The sequence below is a fragment of the Balaenoptera musculus genome, chromosome 18, assembly GCF_009873245.2.
Source record: "Balaenoptera musculus isolate JJ_BM4_2016_0621 chromosome 18, mBalMus1.pri.v3, whole genome shotgun sequence".
NCBI classification, from domain to species: Eukaryota; Metazoa; Chordata; class Mammalia; order Artiodactyla; family Balaenopteridae; genus Balaenoptera; species Balaenoptera musculus.
In genome coordinates this window covers 28,519,399-28,535,394 of record NC_045802.1, presented here as the reverse complement: position 1 = coordinate 28,535,394, position 15,996 = coordinate 28,519,399, and positions in this window count along the sequence as shown.

The window sequence follows — 15,996 nt, the reverse complement described above, 5'->3', positions numbered from 1 at the left end:
AAATGTAGTTTCAAAATTGAAACAGGGTTAACCGTCCACAAACCTTCACTAATGGAAATTCAAAATGCTGTACCACAAAAGGAAGTAGAAAATGATGCCAAATGGAAGTTCTGTGATTGAAAACAATAGGGGAAGACAAGAAATTAATGAAACTATATCTAAACCTAAAGTAACATTAGCTTTATTTTTTAAAAGCATGATGTTATTAACAATGTAAAATAGATCTAAAATACATGAACAAAGAAAAATAAAATACATGACCACACTAGTATTTAAATGGAGTGGATGATAGAATTTCAAATGTTTTAAGAGATTTTTAGAGTTAAGGTTGTGTCAACTGAAAAAAATCAAAGAAAGCACAACCTAAAAGTTGAGAGCTATGTGTTATGCAGTGGACAAAACTGAGGACTTAAGCCTGGGACACAGCAACTCAGATAACTCTGAGAGACTGTTCCAAAAAGGCAAGGGGGGATGGGGAAGGGGGCAGGATATATAGGAGATTTTTACAACAAAGATCAGGTAGTTGGCACATCTAAAGATAACTGTTAATTAAGGAAAACCAGTTTTCTCAAGCTAAGGAATTTAGCACTTTCTTATGTATGGGGAGATGAAAAGTCTGGGCCCATTGAAATCATTCCTTTGTTATGCACCTCAGCTATCTAGGGCCAGTATCCTGTTCTTCTCATCCTGAGTCTCAGCAGGGTGCACTGTCAGGGGTGGGTGCAGAGGATGACTGCTAGATGTGGGGCATCCTGCCTCCATCCTGAGTTCCCTCAGGGCTCACCGTTGGTGTGCCTGTAATGTGATAGCTTGATGGCTGCAACATCATTTGTTTACTGACATGGCAGGTGGCATTTTTAGTTCACAGTGGGCAATAAAAATGTTAAATAATATTAAAGTGAGTTCAGAATGGGTATTAATATTTATAGCATATATACAACAATTATAGTATGTATAAACTTCCAAATAATAAAGTTTGTAAAATAAGAAAAATGTCCAAAAAGAAAAAAACAAGAAAAGAGAAAAGTAAACATAAAAGAGATGTAGGAAAATAGCACAAAATAAGATGGGAGAAATTAATGGATATGGTTATAATAAATCTAAATGGAGTAAATACTCTTATGAAAATAAATATTTTCACATTGGACAAAAAGAGATATTAGCTATACATAGTTTAAAGTAGAGACAGTAAAATACTAAGAACTCAAAACTTGAAAGTCAATGGCTATCAAAAATATAACAGACCTTTACTTATTATATTTCAACTTTATTTTATTTGCTTAAAATTATAAAAGATGCTTATTTCACAATGCTTGTGATGATTATTGCTTCTTTTTATCACAGAAGTCCAGTGTAGGTGGAAACTTCTGTACGATAGCCTAATTTTCCTTGAAGTAGAATTGTCTGTCGTTTCACTTTTAGAGTCCCTTTACACCCTGGATTTACACCTTTCTGTAGATTTATAACTAGCACTAGCTTTTGACTTATAATTTTACCCTTACCCTTTGCTAATTGTAAGAGTAATGTAATTGGCATCTGTCTATTCTAATATTAGCTTGGGGAGATCTTTCTTAGTATGATTTTTAAAAATCAACTTTTATTATAATGCATTCTTTAAAACTAGACTCAAAATGCAACTCTGCCTGCAATCATGAAGACAGTAGGCTTCTTAACTCCAATAAAGTTTGCTAAAATTCTATAACTTAAAATACCCTCTATTCTTCTCTCATTTTAATGTTGAAAACTTAAGAAAGCCAAACTTACCGCTGGTAGGTTGAGGAAAAAATGCATGATTTAACAATAATATCATCTTGGTAGTGAGTTTAGGATAATTTTTTCCAGTTTGTGTTTCTAAATTTTTAAATAATCGTAGACTTATTTTTTTCCAGAAGAAAAAGCTAGCAAAATTTTGAAATAATCATGGAGGAGATTATAAATTTACAATTTTAGAATTTATTAAGAGAAGGATTGAATGGAGATGAAATGAAAACTTTTTATTTTTCTTAAGCGATCTAATAAATAATTGTTCACTTTAACAGTAATAATGTTTTGAGTAATTATAACTTATAAATCGGTGAAATTATTGAAAGGAGTTGAGAATACTCTGACGTACTTTGAAGCAGTACAGTGTTATCAGAAAGTGGATGTGGAAAGTAGTTGTATGTCTAGACTCTGAAATCTAGGGCAATCACTAAAAATGTTTTAAAAGAAGTATAATTAATAGGATAAATGAGGAGAGGAAATAGGATCATATAAAGTTCTCATTTAAAACCAGAGAAAGTTAAAAAAGAGGGAAAGATAAAGAAACAATGAACAAGTATAATAAATAGAAAGCAGTTATAGTAAAATGTAGACATAAATCCAACTATATCAATAATCACTTTCAATGTGAATGGTCTGAATTTACCTATTAAAAGACAGAGACTGAGGGAGTAGGTAAAAAATATCAACATCTCAACGATATGTTTTCTAAGAGAAACCCATCTTAAATATAAAAACCAAGGTGGATTAAAAGTAAATGGGTAGAATAAGACATACCATGTTAACATGAATCAAAAGAAAACTGGAGTAGCAATATTAATTTCAAAGCTGACTTCAGGGCATGGAAAAATTTTCAGGTTTAAATAAGGGCATTACATATTGCTGAAGAGTCGATCTTCAAGCAGACAAAACAATTCTTAATGTGTTAAAATACATTAGGTAAAAACTGACAGAACTGCAAGAAGAAACATAATTCCACCATTAGAGCTGGATATTTTAACACACTTCTACCAGTATTTGATTGAGCCAGCAAGCAGAAAACCATAAGGATGTAGTTGAATGGAACAGCTTTATGTTAGTCAGAGTTCTCCAGAGAAATATAAATAATTGGATATATATATATATATATATATATATATATATATATATATATCGCCTTTATAAAAAGATTTATTTTAGGAATTGGTTCAAGCAATTATAGAGGTTAAATCCCACAGTCTGCCGTCTGCAAGCTGGGGAACTAGGAAAGCCAATGGTTTAATCCACTAGGACTATGAAAGCCTGAGAAGGGGACAGGGAAGACATGGTCCTAGTTCAAACACGAAGGTCTGAGACCCAGGAGCACCAATGTCTGAGGGCAGGAAAAGACACAAGTCCCAGCTAAAGCAAAGGACCAAGTCACTCTTCCTTTGCCTTTTTGTTCATTTGACAAAACTCATTATATTTGTCTTTTGCCAAAACAGAGCCTCAAAAGTTATCAGTAGGAACAGGCTTCATTGAAAATACAAGCTTTAAACAGCATTGACATTTCAAGATGAATGCTTAAGATCTCATATTTATATAATACATATTTTTTTCAAAATTTTAGAGTAACTCAATAACAGTCTTGGTGTGGAAGCTCATGGCTCTTAATTTTTTATCTCTTGCCTCATGAAAAAAATCTACACTATCAGTTCTTAAGACTACTGATTCTTATTTTCATCTGTTGTATATATGTACTTTTTCTAAGAATTTGAATGATTTTGCAGCAACAGAACAACATATTTAATGATTAAGAAAGGAGCACAGGCACATCAATAGGAGAAAATACAACCATATTTTTTGTAAGATTAGAAATAAGAATGTTTAGATCAAAATAAGATTAATAAATATTAAAACCTTGCTACAACATCATCAGAGTTTATCCGTTCTGTTCAATGATGCATCCACAGTTCCTAGATTAGTGCCTGGCATATAGTATGTGTACAAATAATTGATATTGAATGAGTAGATTATTTCTCAATTCCTGGCAATATTAGCCATTTTAATAATTATTTATGTATTAACTGATAATGTATACATTGTAATATTGGACAATATATTAGTTACATCATATGAAATTGTCAATATTTTATTCCTTTTGACATCCTGTTACTTATACTGTCAGTAGGTTGGGTGAATCTTTTGGTTCGGTAATAAAAGAATGATTTGTAGTAATTATAAAATTATGTTAAAATTACTAGTTTCGGTTCTTGCAAAGAAAATGACAATGTAATATGTTCAAATCAATCAAGGATTCTTTTCCTCTATTAGTGTGCTGGACTTCTAAAAGATTATAATTCCAGTTCTACTTTTCTGGGCTCAGCCTCTATAAACTTTTCAATGACCTGCCTTTTAAAAAAGGTTCCATAACTAGGTTTGTAACATAAACCATGTGAGCATGCCTGACATTAGCTGGCCATTCAGCGATAATTCTCTAAGACCTGCTGGCTAATCAGAACCTAGCAACAAGTAATTACAAAAGTAACATGCTAAGAGTTATTGGCAACCATGTTTTCTTCCTGTGAAAAGACGAATTCACTAAACAAAGACAGTAACTGAACAATGTAAAAGGAAGCCTAGAGAGGCAGAGGGAAGAGAGAAAAAACATCTGTTTGTTTTTTTTTTATTTTAGTTCCTGCTGAGGTCAATTTACATTCCCCTCATTTTTATGAGATTTCTCCATATTCTCATAATACATCATCCCTATCTCCTTTGGCTAAAGTTGGTTTTCTTTATTTGAAATCAAAGCAGTTCTAAGTTTTTGTCATATCAAATAAGAAATCCTGATAAAGCACAATAGAGTCTGGAGGATATTATTAATTGTACTTGCGTGTATCTACTTTGTTATGTAGCTGACAACTATCTAAAATAGTATTTTAATTATTCATTGATTAGCTTTTTGTTATAAAATATACCACCGAGGAAAATAATCCATATAACAGTGGTGAAGCCTTTAATAAATCACTGCACTAGTGTTTTAAAAGTGCAGATTTTGTCTTAGTTCATATTAAATTTCAATAGTAAAATATTTTTCTCAAGGAATCGGAATGACATACATGTGTTTGGGCAGGCAAAAATGAATGTGAAGACACATCATTAAAGTTGCAGTAATAACAGTTTATAACATAATTACAATGTAGAAATAATGATAAATCTGGTAATTGAGGTCTTAGATTCACAAATCATAGATCATAATTTCTGCATCCTAAAAGGCAGGCAGACAATGGTCAAAGAATTGGGAAATTCACAATTTCTTTCCCACAAAGAATTGGGAAAAGAGTTTTGGCTTATTATTTCTGAATGATTAATAACGGAAGTAAATCTGGGGAAAATAACTTATATATCTGAATAGATGTGATACATGACCAGTGATTAAATCAAACAATAATGTTAATTACATAGAAAGGTGTATAAAGTAGACTTATTTTTTAAAAAAAAGCTATACAAGAACAAACAATACAACAACAACCACAAAACAAACTTAGTATATGGACATAGGGTAAAGTTTGAAATTATACTTACCCAGCTTCTTAAGAAGCAAAATTTAATTTTTTTTTTCTAATGGACTATCCCCAAATAAAGAATTATGCACCCTATAATGCTAAGTAAAGATATGAAATATAAAAAGTTATCCATATCATTGCAACTATATAAAAACTAAATATAAGTGAAAAGTTAACATTTATTTGATTATCAAATTGAATTGTAGAAGATTTACATCTTTAGTTTTTGCATTCCTGTTATTTTAATTTTGCTTTGCCATAAAGTAACATTTTTTAAAAAAAATCAAGAAATAGAACAAGAAGAGGGAAATTCACATCTATTGAACACCAACTTTGTGTTGGCTTTTTCTTTCTTTCTTTTTTTTTTTTTTGTTTTATACAACAACCACATCCATCAGTTTCTGCTATATATTGGGTTGGCCAAAAAGTTCCTTTGGGTTTTTCTGTAACATCTTACTGAAAAACCTGAACGAACTTTTTGGCCAACCTAATACTTTCTTAGAAGTATAGGAACTATACTCAGAAGTACAGAAACCTGGAGAAGGTAATTTTTTTTTTTTTTTCCCTAAAGTAAAAGCTAATAAAGAGCAAAAACTAGGTGGCAGTTAACATTTTCTAATTTCAAATTCTTTGATATTTAGACTGCAGATATTGATCATTTGGAAAGTGTGCTTATACAAATTTGGACATTTTAATATAAATTTATGATAAAATCATACTAGAAATGTAAAGTCTAAAAATATAAAATAGATGAGGGACTCAACACCTTCACTATATTTCTGATTGAGACCAGGGAAAAAATCATTTAAGCATTTTGTAGTTTTATGTATTATTCATTAGCATTATTTTATAAACAGGTAGAGTTTTACTTGTTTTAATTGGCTGAGATTTTGTTTTCTTTAAAATCTTTACATTACTGCAAATATCAAAGCAAAAATCAAACAAACAAAAAGCAGAATACTACTTTCAATTTTGGCTAAGTAAAAATCACTCACAAAATGGACCTTGCAAATTTCTTCATAATATTTGAATGTGATTATATTTAATATAAGGACAGATATTCGTTTTAGCTGTCATACTTATGGTTAAAAATATACTGACCAATATTGCCTACTTGGTAATAGTAAAAAGCAAAAGCATATCTAAATAAAACACTTTTCTTAGTTGTATAAAACTAGACCTTTTTTATCAGCTTTATAATTTAATTATGATTGTATGTATTTCTGTCTAGTTTTATATTAGTATTGAAACATGCTATTCTATCGTGTAATTTTCTCTGAATTTAATTGAACAGAAGCTACCTTATATGTGATTGAAAGCTATAATGTGTTTAACAACAGACATCGCTCATTGATTGCATTTTGGCTTGTTGCTGTGCTTATAAACCTATTTAGTTTAGTTGGTTTCGTTCGGTTTATCTTTTTTTTTGTATATTTTACTAAAAGGGAACCACTCCATTTCCACACGCTCCACAATAACAGCTTCTGTCCAAGTTTTCAGTCAACAACAAACATGTATTACTTCCCAAGGCATTTCAGCATGTCTGCTGAACACACACCCTTCTGTTTTGCTTTTCAGAGTTACCACAGCATGTATTTTTTCTTCCAATTTCTTTCTTTCTTTTTCATTTTTTCAGCCCAGCAAAATTAGAAACACTAATGCTGAACTCTAATTTCTGATGTCTTTACAGTTGATGCTGCCTTACCACTTAAGATGATCTATAGCATACTGAGAAAATTCCTAGAGGATAAGGCTGCTATGGTGAATCTGAGTTTCATGCATGTAAGAGCGAGTGGCATCGTCCTTCTGTAAATCTTTAGCTTTGTCTGGAGTTTAATATAACATGGATGTCAGAATGTTGGCCTTCCAAAGGACATGCTGAGATTTTTGATCCCCTTCTCTGATTCTTGTCTATTAATAAATTCTGTGACAGCATCCTGCTGAGTAGCAAAATTCAGTGACAACTTTCAGATAGGTGTTGCCAAGAAAGATTTTTGAGTGCATGTAGTTTTCATCTGGTGCAATTTACTGCATGACCTTTATCTTCTTTAGCCTGTCTATTAATCCACAGTGCTGGGCTGACTGTAAAAAATGACTCATAATATTGGTGTACCTTCTTGGATGTGATTCTGGTGAAAAGATTGTTCTAACATCTTACATTGAAGCTGTTGAGGAGGTAGTATTTCCTGGAGATAAAAAGTTCATCAAATGCCAATACTGAATCTTTGCTTATTTTTGTTTTATATCATAGAAAAAACACAGGCTCAGTTACCAATGGGTTAGGGAGAACATTATTATTATTATTATATTTCAATCCTTACCAAAAACAATATGCTTTTGATGATTCATAGATGACTGGAATAGTTTTTTAAGTTTTTTTCTTCCAGACTTATTGAGATGTCATTGACATATAACATTTTGTAAGTTTAAGGTATACAATGTTAGGGAGAACATTGTTAATACATTTCTTACCTGCTTTTATTTCTATGAAACAACTTATTGGAAATGTGTGGAAATAAAAATAAAGAGCATTTACTTTACCTCTCAAAGCATAATGAACATCTGCTTAAACTGAGAATTTAATGATGAAAAATCCTTGGAAAGAGAGCGGGAAACAGAAACAAAAAAAAGGGGAGAAGGTGGAAGAAGGAAGGGAGAGTTAAGATTCAGTGAGGAAATTTTAAGAGCCAGGAACAGTGTGTTCTAAGTTCTTTATGGGAATCATCTTATAAATGTTTATAATAACCTTTTGCATTAGGTACTATTCTTATCACCATTTCACATATGTAAAACTGAGGCACAGTGAGATTAAGTGACTTTTTGAAGGTCATCCAGTAAATGATGGTAACACTGGTATTTGAATGTTGGCAATGTGCTGCAGAGTAGGAGAATGGTATCAAAGGATGCTGCTTCTACCATTCCTATCAAAACAAAATTTCTGATACAACCCTCGACAGAGTTTCTTGTAAAAAGAAATGAATTCTTTCACAAACGAATGATGTCGAAGGAGAGTTTACCTCAAGTTAAGATTCAAGAGAGGTATTATATCATTACATAACAAAATACTTCACAGTGAGTGGCTTAAACAACAAACATTTATTTTCTACAGTTCTGGAAACTGGAAGTCCAAGATCAAGGTGAAGGAAGATTTGATTTCTCTTGAGGCCTCTCTCCTTGGTTTGCAGATGGCTGCCTTCTCAACATGTCGTGTCCTCATGTGGCCTTTTCTCTGTGCACACCTATCCCTGGTGTCTCTTCCTCTTCTTATGAAGACATTAATCATATTGGATTAGGGTCTACTCATATGATCTCAGTTAGCCTTAATTACCTCTTTAAGGTCCTTATCTCAATATAAAGTCATGTTAGGGCTTAAGATTTCAACATATGAATGGTATATAAGTATTATACTTACAAACACGTATGTATATATTAGGTTCATGCATGGCATATATTATGTGTACATATATATTATTTATCCATCTATATCAAAGGAGATTATAAATACATATTCATTATTTATTTTGCTTTTATTTGACTCTTGCTTTTAAGTAAGAGATGTTCTATTTATATAGAATTATATAATAGCTGTTCTGACTAGATAACCTCAAGAGCGCTTACAGATTTATCAAATCAAAAAATTGCCTTTTTTATGTCTCAAAAATGTCAAATTTATATCATAACCACCAATATCTGAGTAAATTGATATTTTTAAATAAAGATAACAAAAAAAAATTTTGGTGTTAAATGGTATGAAACTAGATTGACAGCCTTGATGTGATTCTCTGAATTTTACCTTGAAAAAATGTGCAGGTCTGTAATTATTTATTGAAATAATTACAATAAAGATATTCTGAGAGAAAGAGATTGCCCAAAATCCCAAATCTGGACTTAGGTAAGGTGAGACTTTATTTAAAATATTATCACAGTAAGGGAAGGGGGCTTCCAATAGGGAGAGTGCTCTGACCATAAGATCTACAAGTTTCAAGAGTCAGGCAGAAAGGAATTTTCCTTTCTAGGGAGGCATAAATGAGAACCAGGCATTATGGAGTGGGAAGAGCCAGGGACATAGTCTGACAGTTGAGTAGGGAAGTTCTTTCCCTGAGGTCAGCCTGTTTTCAAGAGTGCCCTTGAGGAGGGGTTGCTCCATATTCCACTGCTGACCAGATTGAGGGTTGGTCGATGTTGACGAGCCTGAGGGGAAGGAAAAAAGCTTAACTAAACTTTGATCAAGTCAAATTTGCAGGTATTTTGCTGAGGTTGGTCAGTGAGTATCAACAGTTCAACTAATCACCTAGAAGGCAAAGAATTTGGGTGGTCTGTGTCTTGTCTTGTTATAGGTAAACATGAATTTATCTAGTCCTATGGGAAAGTGATTCTTTGAATTAAACCTTTTCTCAGAGAGAGAAATAAAAAAAAGGGTGGTGGGTGGGGATTCCTGAACCTTTGCTCTTTTTCAAGAGCACAGACTTCAGGTAGCTTAACACTGTCACAATCAATGTACATTAGTGAGTTAACTGTGTTTCAACATTCAGACATGTGGTATATGCAACCTTATGATAGTATAACAGAGCACTTCATAAATACTACTGATAATGACATGTTTATCATCACAATTACCTAAAAAGTACTGAGAAAGCAGACAAAAGTCAATTCTTAGTCCCTCTTTTAAATGACACTATGTGACAAATTAATGACTGTAGCAAAATCAGAGGTGACTAAATACTTTGTGGATTCACCTCACTTTGTGCATGAGATTGAAAGATACTGGGTTGTCTTTCCCTCAAAAAAAAATGATAGGGGCTTTAAAGTTTAGGGGGAGTGGTGAACATCTGTGTCTGTCACTTATTTTGGACATATGCTGTGAGTCATAGGGATTGAATAAAACTTCGACTTCTGGAGTAAATTCATAGCAGACTGTCTCCATCTCTGACGCTGACACTCTCTTTCAACAGATGATGCTAGCTGCTTCTTCTTCTTCTTTTTTTTTTATACTTCTATGAGAAATAAAATCTTGATACTGTCACAGTCTCTTAAAATCAATATGGACCAGGGATTGCATTGACATTTCTAGAGTACAGAGTGCCTCATTCCTGATCTCCACCCTGAACTCCTTTCAGGGGGTGTTGAAGGTCAGCGGCTGCAGCAACATGTGATTTAATCCTTGTAAATGCAGATGGCAAGTGACAATTTTTAGTTGGCACCAACAACAGTGTACAAGTCTTCCAATTTCTCCACATCCTTGTCAACATTTACCTTTTGTTTTTTGATGATAGCCACACTAGCAAGTGTGAGGTGATCTCTCACTGTGATTTTGATTTGCATTTCCCTGATGATTACTGATGCTGAGCACTTTTTCATATAGCTGTTGACACAGTCAAAAATAATGGAAACAAACTAAATGTCTACTGACAGATAAATGGATAAAGAAAATGTGGTATAGACCTACAATGGAATATTTTTCAGCCTTAAGAAAGAAGAAAATCCTGTCAAATGAAACAAAATAGATGAACCTGGAGAACATATATTAAGTGAAGTAAGTCAGTCACAGAAGAACAAATACTGTGTGATTCCACTTATATGAGATGATATATCTAAAATAGTCAAATTCATAGAAGCAGAGAGTAGAATGATGGTTTCCAGTAGCGGGGGGGGGGGGTGGGGAGGTGAGTTTTTCTACAGGTATGTTCTAAAGTTTCAGTTATGTAAGAGATATACATTCTAGAGAACTGCTGTACAATAAATATAGTGCCTAGAGTTGACTATACTCTATTGTATACTTAAAAATTTAAGAGGGTAGATCTTATTTTTAGTGTTTTTACCACAGTTAAAAAAAGAAAGAGTGAAGTACAAGAAGTTATTGGGTTTGATAACAGTTAACCTCCCTTGTTTTAGAAATTTGAAATAAGGCACATATTAATGTGTTTTGCTTTAACACATGAACATAGATAAGTGTATCCATAGCATCATAGATCATTTCTATTGAAACTCTTTTTCTGTAAATTATTACCCATTACAAGACAGGCTTATGTGACATTATAAAGGGAAACATGACAGTAACTTATTTGTTTTCTTGTATTGATGCACTGGATTAATAGATCTTTTCCTAGCAATGTGTGCATAATGATAGGCCTATGAGAAATTCAATAACAGTGCCAGGAAAACAAATAGAGGTAACTCAAATCATGTCTATGCACTATTATGTGGGAATATGTGTCATGCTAACCAGGGATTTTCACTTGTCCTCTATTTCTTCACTTTAAGAAACAATGGTCTAGATATATGGATGTCACACTTTTCTAGAATGGTTCCATTTTTCCTCAGCACTCAGAGCAAAGCCTATGAAGAAATAGCTATCCCCCAAACTACACCACATCCCAGCGTAACCAATAGACGATGCTCTTCATCAGCTTAGCAAATGTTTACAGGGGGCACATTTGTTTTCTGACAGTTTGATTTATGAAGAAATTACATATAGTGTTTTATCTTATGCCAGCTATAGCTATAAATAAATAAAAGCAGTAACTTGATTGTTAACAGTAAACATGATTGCGGCTGAGAGATATATTGGAGCAAGCAACATCTGCTTAGAAAAGGCTGATCCTTAATCTCTTTTTGCTTTTTTAAGGAGAAATTATTAAGTATCCCTGCTGTATCACTGAGCATTTTCTGAACAAAATACATTCTTGAAATTAGTATGTCATAAATTAATAGAATGAAAATTAAAATATTAATATAATTAAATTAATGAGCAATTAAGTACCCAAATTTAAAAAAAAAATGCATTGCCCTGATCCATGGTTTAACACAGTGATAGTATAATCCAGGTAATAGAACTCTGCTGAAAATATTCTAAGCACTCCTTTAGCAAAGTCATTACAGACTGGCCTGCTGCTTCATATAATTTCTGTGATAAGCTACTGAAAATTTAATTGGCTTTAGCTCTAAAATATTTCTTCATAAAGTAAGTACAACAGATGAATAAACCTCTTTGATTCATATATTTATAGTAACTTAAGGAAGCTCATTAACATACTTCCTTTGCAGATATTTGTATTAAATAGGAATGCTCAATGAAATATTGCAAGGATCTTTAAGAACCTATATTCCCTACCATAAAATCATATTTGTGGATGAAAAATTTGATTAAGTGAATTAAGTATCCACTTAATTTGATGCCAGAAATAGCAAGTACTATTGTGGTCTCTTATTGAGATATAGTAGAAGTCATTACAGAAATTTATGGCTTTCTTGAATAATATTTTTTCTCTAGAATCTTAGAAATGTGGCCTCCTTGTAATCATTTAATTTGAGAATTAGCCACATGCCCATATTTCAAATACTATGACTTCATTTACTATTTTCCTTTACTGTGAGTTTCCTTGCTCATTTTAAGTGGTTCTTTTGCAGGAATCATGATTTGTAAGCAAATGAAACAAAGTTCTAGTAAGAGCCCCAAACTTTCCTTGTAATTCCAACCTAGATCTCATTCAATCAATAGTTACATTAAATAGAATTTTTACTTCTACCTTAAGTATAAGTATATCAAATATCCTATGTAATCATACCCAGAAGTCACTTTGACATCCTTCCACTGGAATCTCTCCCTTAACCTAGATCCCAAAGTAGCTTCGTGCCCTTTTAACCCTGTGATGTTTTCTCTCTCTTAGAAGTTTCCTCAGTGATGACTCTTATTTTTAAACAAATTTCTGTCATATTTTTCCACAGTTATTTTCACAACCTCAAAACATTTGGTGGAATAGAATAATATTTCACATATATCTAACTTACACATTGAGGATAAATACTAGGATTAGGTAATTTCTTGAAAATATGATTTTCCCCAGTGTGTATGTTTCTTTTCCAGAACCACTGATGGATAGCTTTTAGTTCCTCATGGCATACAGTCTAAACCTCTTAGCCTAGATCACAGGATCCCTCATGATGTCCTTTCAAGCTACCTTCCCCATCTTTTCTGTAAATACTAGTGCTTTTCATTTCACCAAGTCTCCTTCAGTCTATCTGGCCATGCCTGAAAGTTCTAGCTCTAATCCCCTTTCCAATGATGTATATAATTCACAAAACTCTTAAAAAATTACTAACCAGTCAATCCAAGTAAGGTATTAAAATGTCTAAAAACGGTTATACAATAAATTTCTGATTATCGAGTGTACACCTGTATGTGTGCGTGTTTACTCATTTAATCTTTTTTCTTATAGTCATCCAAGAAAGGGTATCATTAAACATACTTCCTAAATTTTGGAATCTCAAAATGACTTTGTATTGCTTGCATTAGATGAGTTGTAATGTGGAATTGCAAATTTGGGGCCAAAAACCACACTCCTAAAAAATCTATTGATACCAATGATACCACTATATACATTTTAGTTTCTATACTCCTGGTATTGTTTTTAAAGACATTTTTTCTGTTTAAATTCATTCAGAACAATAGTATTTATTATATATTGTATATAAATATATACTTACCTATATATACTCTTTATTTGTAATCTCACTTTTGCTTTTTTTTTCTTTCACATTTTCTTTTGCTCTTTTCTTCATCATTTTTTTTTCCTATAACAAGTGTATTGTGAAAAATGTCAAATTTGTTCTCCACAACTTTTTTATATTTTATTCATTGTAAGTTTGGCTGCTTTGTACCTTTAATGTGGAAGGTTCTCCCACTATCTCCTTTTTTATTAAAATACATATTTTTGATATACCAGAGTAAAATGGAAATAATATAATGAATGTTTCCATAACCAAAACTCACTAGGGTGAGTTGATACACAAGTTTTATTTTCTTGTGTATCATTCCATAATCGCATTCCCTCCTTCTCTCCCACCCAGAAGAAAGCATCATCTTGAAATAAGATCTCATAACACCTATAGTTTACCATTTTATTATGTGTGTTTATATTGAAAATTTATTAATTTCAAAAGTTTTAAAAGTCATCTCTATGGTATTGTATAACTCACCTTTACAATGCATAATTTTCTAATCATTATCTTTGTAATATTTATCCAAGTATATATAGCTTCTGTTAATTTTCACTTCTGTATAGCATTATTTTATTCAAATATATAGATATTTATAAATCCATTATCCAGATGATAAATATTGGTGATATTTTCAGCATTTGCAAGTACAAAAATTATTTTTGTATGTGTTGCTTGTGCATATATATAAGTACCTCAAGTATATAAGTAAGAACCAAATTACTGTGTTAAAGGATGTGAAGCTCTTCACTTTACTGGATATTTCTAACTTTGTCTTAAAGTGGAAATAGAAATTGATGTACCAGTAGTGTATAAAAGTTTTAATTGTTCTATCTATTCATCAATTCTTACTCTTTTTTGACACATTTTTAAATCTGGGAAGTAATGAGTAGTTTTATTAAATTGAGATTTGAATATGTGTTTGATTATTAGCAATTTGGAACATCTTTTCATACACTTATTCAATTTTCCTCTAAATGATTTATATGAACTCTATATTCTACAGGTAATTCCTTTTTTAGGTTTCCAGTATTTCACATATTTTCTACAAATCTATAATTTGTGGAACATGACAAATCCGTGTGCTGTATTCTTAATTAAGTAAATAAACATACATATAAAAATACATATACGCACATGCATATATACCCACACATATATACGCCATATCGATGTATATAAATGTACAATTCTATATATACACACATTATATTATATACACATTTATATACCTATTTACCTATGTAATTAGTATTTTCCTGTTTTAACACACAGACACCCAATATACACACATGCACACATACACCAGAAAGAAATATCTCTCAGAAAAGATGATGATGTAAAGGTGATTACGATACTGATGACAATATATATACAAGTGAGGAAATTATAAATATATTTGATGCTTAATGATTTTGTTTCTTCAGTAATCAATTTAGTTATTATGTAAAAGTATATTGTACACCAAGAAAAAATAAGAGGCTATATATTGTCACATAATTAAAAAATGTTTATGGCTAAAACTCAAATCTTCCTTTCAAATAATCAACAGGATGTATCTGGTATTCTTGCCTTTAATTCTGAAAACCATAGGCCTGATTACCCTCATATAGTCAATTTGTTTGGCATAAAACTACCTTAAAATGACCTCTTCACATCCGAGAGGTGAGGATACATTTTAGTTTTAAAACTTCCATTTCTCAAATAATTGAAATGATTTATATATAGTCTCATAGAGCTCTCCTACATTAAATAAAACAATAAGAATCACAGTATCACATATTTGGTGAAAGTATAGATAACATCTTTTCAAACTTTACTAGAATCATTATGAAGTGTAAGATGTCAAAATCTGAGGACCTGAAAAACTAATTTACAAATTCAAATTAAGAAATAAAACCATGGTTATGTAAACTTTTTTTTTTCTAGTGATACACACCAAAGAATTGTATTAACGGTTTCTTCTTCATAATAGCAATTCTGGAGTTGGTGCATAACACTTTTTCCAAATCTTTCTATTAATCTTTAAAAAATGTTAGAATTGCATATTGCTAATACTAAAACCTTGTTCTCCAAGAGTGTATTAATGCGGCATGAGATTTCCTTCCCAGAGGGGAAGGGCAACATTTATATTACAGAAACTTTAAAAAAAAAGTCACTTTACTATATTAGAAATTCTAGGCACTATTGTGTAATTGTATATATATTTTACTTT